Genomic DNA, 5,637 nt, shown 5'->3' with positions numbered 1-5,637 from the left:
TCAGTTGATTTCATCTAAGGCTGTGGCTGAAGTCAGTTGTAGTTCTTGCGTTTCTCTTTCTTTCAGTGATTCTGCTTGTTAACAGCAGGTGTTCATCAGTAATGCTCAATCATCACTTAATTAATCACTGAATTAACTTTAACACTGCTTCAGTGTTACTTTAACACTCTGTAGAGTGGGACCATATGTGCTCTGAGCAGTGTTGATTTAACACTGGGGATTTTGCTATTTCTACAGCAAGAGGAATCCCAACCAAGCTTCAACCATTGAAGATGATCAGGTATTCATGACACTCAAACTGTTTTATTTCAGATCATTGCAGAATTTTTACAAATGGGTGCCATTTATTCATTTATAATGTTCTTTGTTCAATGTAAACCAATTGGCGAGAGGCTTGAACTTTGTAGTGTTGGGCTCAGTGACATTAATATTACTCCATTATCAAATATCTTTATAAAACTCATTGTGTGTGAAATTTGTCTTGTATTGACAGTTGTCCAGTTTCCTGCTAAAGAAGTTTAATGAAGAGCTTGTCAGAGTTTATTACAGAAGAACTGATGATCAGACAGCTGAAGATAAGATGGAGGAGAAGAAGAAGGTGGAAGAGGCTGAGAAGTGCTTTCAGATCTGGTGTAAAGACAATTTTGGACTCCCCTAGGCAGCTGAATTATTGACAGATATTCTCTGAGACTAACACTAAAACATTTTACCCAAAACAACAACAACAACAACAACAGGGGTACATCAAGAGGTGCACAAAGGTCATAAAAGCAAAGCAGTAAAATGTAAAACATTTGTTTTCAGTTAAGGTATGTAGTTATGGAATAATTTTCTGCTTACACTTTTTTTATTTTTTTACTTGGTCTAATCAGGGACAGCAGCTGCAAATTCATTATATAGTGATTAACAATCAAGGATGGTGTTGTTATGATTTAAATTATTGGAATGGTTTTATTTATTATTGTTATTTATTTCCAACAGAGTAATGATTTAAACAACACAGGCTCATTGGAAAAACATACCTGTGGCAACATTTTTGCAAAACGCAAACAACTTACCAATATGTTTAAATCACTGCAGTTTCTAACAGAAATGAACACTAGAGGCAGTAAAACAGCAAGCACTTTTATTTTTTTTCACAAACAATTATGATTACAGGAGCACATTATGGATTAATAAAGACTTGTTTTAATGCGGCTCCTTGCACAAATACGTTATGACCTCAAAATAGTTTTTATCATAGTGCATAAATTGTAAAAAAATATATTTTGGAGTTTGCATCACTTAACCCTCTGAGGTCTGAGGGGTTTTGGGGGTCCTTGAGATGTTCTGACATGCCCTGACATTTGTGCTTTTTTCAGTTGCTTATAAACATATTAATGGCAAAGGTATAATTACACTCTATTTAGCACAAACAGGGCTACCATAATATGTGAGCAACATGCATGTACATGTTTGTATTTTTGAGAGAATAATGTTTATGCATGGTTATTGAAAAAACTAAAAACTAAAGTTTCTGAAATAAGGCCACAAAACACATACTAAATATGTGTCAATAAGACTTTTGACTAATTGATGTCTTTGTCTAGATTTTTTACTTCAAAATGATGTGAAAATCATCCTGCCCTTATCATTCACATAACACAATACATTGATTTAAATCTTGTAAAACACTTTTTGTTTGTAAAGGCAATATGCGCAAGGGGCGTCAACGATTCAACAGCATCATGCATATGTAGTGGTTCACACCTGAGGAGACAATGGGGCCCGCATACTTAATGAGCCATTCATTCAGGTGTGTCACCTATAGCCACAAGAAAGAATGCAAGAGCAATACAGTATATATATATATATATATATATATATATATATATATATATATATATATATATATATATATATATTCTACCAAATTGGTTCACAGTTGGAAGCATGTCAAGCAAATATGTTTTTCATAAATTTTGCTTGCAAATTGTATAATATCCAAGGAAAACATGTCTATTAATTGTGCAGTTAATTCTCATACTGTATTTTCAGTTTTGGAATATGTATCCTCTCCCCAAATTTGTCAATAATAAAACACAATAAAAATTATTTAAAGAAAATGCTTATATTTACCTTTTAAAATTTGTTTACATCTACCTTGTAAATATATATTTTTTTTATTAAAAAGGTTACAATTACAACAACAATTGAAGTGTAATCTTTCTTTGTAAAAACTAAAGTATACATTTTATCATACATATTTCAAACTTCGAATATAGCCTACATTGACAAAACATACTATATTTAACATATTAGCAAAAATTGGCAAACAAAAGCTTATTTGAGGTGGCAGATATTTTACAGTAAAAATGTGTAATCTATCCAAAACTAATCAACGAAATGTTGTCTTTCATATGTCTGTAACATAGGTCTTTCGTTTTTATTATAAGGAATATAAATGTTAATTTGCAGTTTAATACGTTGCTTATACAAATACATTTTATTTCAACATATTTCAATCGATTTTACTCAGTATAGCAAAATAGTTTGCTAAAAGCAGATAATTTATTCACACACAGAAACGCAATTCAAATTTAAACCGTCTTTTTGCGAGTTGTGGTAAACAGCGCATCTCTGCGTTTATTCATTCACACAGAAACGCGATTTACTTGAGAATGAAAAAAAAAAAACTTACTACATTATTCCATCCGTTGCTCCTCGAAATACCAGCACTTCTGAGGTAAGTTTTCCATTATTATTATTTCTCACAGCGCTGCGAGACAGTGTAGACGACTACACTTATCTGAATAAACTTGATGTGTTTTCTCGAGCTGATATGTGGGCGTTCACAGTTTGTATGGGATCGTCTCAGTCATTTGCGTTTGAATAGCGCGCGCTCTCCGTGGGCGGGGCCGATTATAACGTAATGAGATGAGATGAGCTCGACTGGAATCGCTCTCTTTTAATACAGATTTCACAAGATGAGAATATTTGTTTTTTATATAAATTACTTCATTTAAAAGAAGAGAATTCAAGCTTCATGCCTGTGTCTCTGTATGCCTGTTTGACTGAGTATTCGGTCAGTTATTGTTCATTTTCGGACGCGTTTCAGAATGGACTTCACTGGCAGAGAGAAGGCAGAACTCGCTTCGTGTTTATTTTTCTTTATTTGGCAAAAAGCACAACACTTTGTTTTTATTGTGAGTATACACAAAAATAATACACATTTAACAGAATCGATTGATGTATGAAACTCCTATGGAAAATCAAAGTCAACAGAGTATTTATGAGTTTCTTTTACATTGATAAAAAAAAAGCGAGCTGGTATCGCCGGCGATACCGTAGACCTCAGGGGGTTAACTTATTACTAACCAGACTGACTTTATTTCTGTCAGACGTCTACAGAAGATCTTATTGAGAATTAACAGAGGTTTAGAGGTTGATGATTTATTGTTTCATTTGAAGTTACAATGATGGTGATCAGTGTTTGCTTTAGTTGGGCTCTTGACCCTTGACTTTTTAACATTAGTTTGTCTCTGGCTGCTGTAAATCTGTGTTTATAAGACACATTGATTATGGACAGAGAGAAAACAAGTCTGGTGATATTGGCTATGTATTGGTGATGATCATCTAGTGGCCAGATTCACTGATTTCATTTAGAGTCTTATTTATGATTACATGGTTCATTCATTTTATATTAATTTACAGAATGTGATCCATCAGTGTTGTGATAATCTGAAGAATTTTGAAAACATTGTGCACAATAAAGGTTTGAACTACTGTATCTTTCAGACACACACAGACATCAGCGAATGAATCTCAACAATGGTGATGATAAAAGTGTATTGTATGGTGGGAGCCATCAATCAAAACTTATCAATATCATTGCACCATGAATAAATTATGCTGAATTGGCGTAATATTTTCTTTTATTATTACTATCTGCTTTTATTTTTGCTGTTGTTTTTGTTGCAATTTTTTAGTAGCTTGTTTTGTGATGATCAGTTTTATCTGATTATTTTGTTGATTGACACCGTTGCTGAGATTCATACGCTGATTCTTGATGTATGTGTTGGTCTAAATCATACAAAAGTTACAAATTATGTTTGTACACTATGTGTTTTCAGGTTCTTCAGATTTTCTGTTTGTCACTGCTGGCTTGCATACTGGATCGCAGAGCTATTATACTCATAAACATGATATGTAACATTCCTCAGACAATGAAAGATAAGACTCTTTATGAGATCAGTGATTTAGGTCACTTCATGATGATTAAGTCAACATCAATAAACTGAAAACATCACTTGACTACATTTTCTCTCTGACTTTCGTGCCATAACGAATGTGTATTATAACACACAGTTGAAGCAGTCAGAGAAAATCTAAAGTTTGAAAGTCAAGGGTCAAATGCCCAACTTAAAGCAACCATAAATTGAAGGTCAATGCTGTAAACCTCAAATATTTATATTGGATTTTTTTTACAGTAAAACACTTGAAACCAGCTGCCAGTCTTTTAACGTAAACTTTAGTTCAAAGCCATAAAACATAAATATTTATACTGATTTTTTTTACGGTAAGGTATGGAAAATGCAAAGGTATGTTTTTTTTTTTTACAGTGAACTTCCAAAATCCTTACATTTAACAGTATTTTACTGTAAAATTACTTGAAATGTCCCATGAGAGCTATTACAGTTTTTCATTGTATATAGTAAGGGTACATACTGTTCAGCAATTAACATGTCTTTTCTGTTGCTTTTTATTTTATTTTTTTACAGTTTTTTACAGTTAAAATTACGAACATTTTTTACAGTGACCCAATTATGGAACTGAATTGGGATATTTATTATTTAAATATCCATAAGACATTGTTTTGGTCACTATTGATTATATGCTATTATATTTAGGCACTAATTAAAGTTCGTCATAATCATATTTACTAATATTAACTATATATATATTTATATATAAATTTTTTTTGCCGTTTTTATAAGCCCAATAACAAACTTGAACGTATGTGGGGTTTTTTTTAAAGCCCAAATGTTTGTGAATGTAGCCTTTGCCTTTAAAACAGGAATGAAGATGTAATTTGCAAAGGTTGTTGCTTTTTTTAACATATGTACCCCTTAAAACTGCATAAACATATTTTCTTTAGAGTATTTCTCATCTAATTGTTGACATATTTGTTTAGATTAAAAAGAGATGAAAAAGTGAGTTCTCTAGGGATCTTATAAGATCAACAGCCCAGCTTTGGTGGAATATGGACAAAGGAAAGAATTCAGAGCAGAAGTGTAAAATCCAGGTTCAGAAAGTAAAAGTCCTCCTCAGTATTTTGTTCCAATCACCTGGATTTACTAATTCAGACAGGAGAGAGAACTAATTAGTGAAATCAGCTGACTGAGTTTATGGGTGGAATAAACATATGGCAGGACTTTTACTTTCTGACCCCTGGACTATACACCTCTAAGTATCAGAAAATGAGTTGATAATGACAAACTAATCGAGGAGGAAGAGATTAAATGATCATTTCGCACAACCTATGATCAACTTGTTGCCTAGTTAACTCATAAAAAAACTTATATGATTGGCCTGGTACTTTTATAAGTCCAAAGTCTCTGATCTAAAAATACAAACACATTTTACATATGGAAAGAG

At 32.4% G+C, this 5,637-nt stretch overlaps 1 long non-coding RNA gene across 1 annotated transcript; it reads left to right on the top strand.

Moving 5' to 3' along the window:
* The first annotated feature begins 225 nt into the window (after positions 1 to 225).
* Positions 226 to 736, top strand: LOC309493916. The gene is made up of 2 exons (XR_014204089.1): positions 226 to 280; positions 494 to 736. It is a non-coding gene; the product is annotated as an uncharacterized lncRNA (long non-coding RNA).
* The last annotated feature ends 4,901 nt before the right edge of the window (positions 737 to 5,637 follow it).

The sequence above is a fragment of the Leuciscus leuciscus genome, assembly GCF_965113295.1.
Source record: "Leuciscus leuciscus genome assembly, chromosome: 3".
Lineage (NCBI taxonomy): Eukaryota > Metazoa > Chordata > Actinopteri > Cypriniformes > Leuciscidae > Leuciscus > Leuciscus leuciscus.
This window is presented reverse-complemented; position numbering and strand designations above follow the sequence as displayed.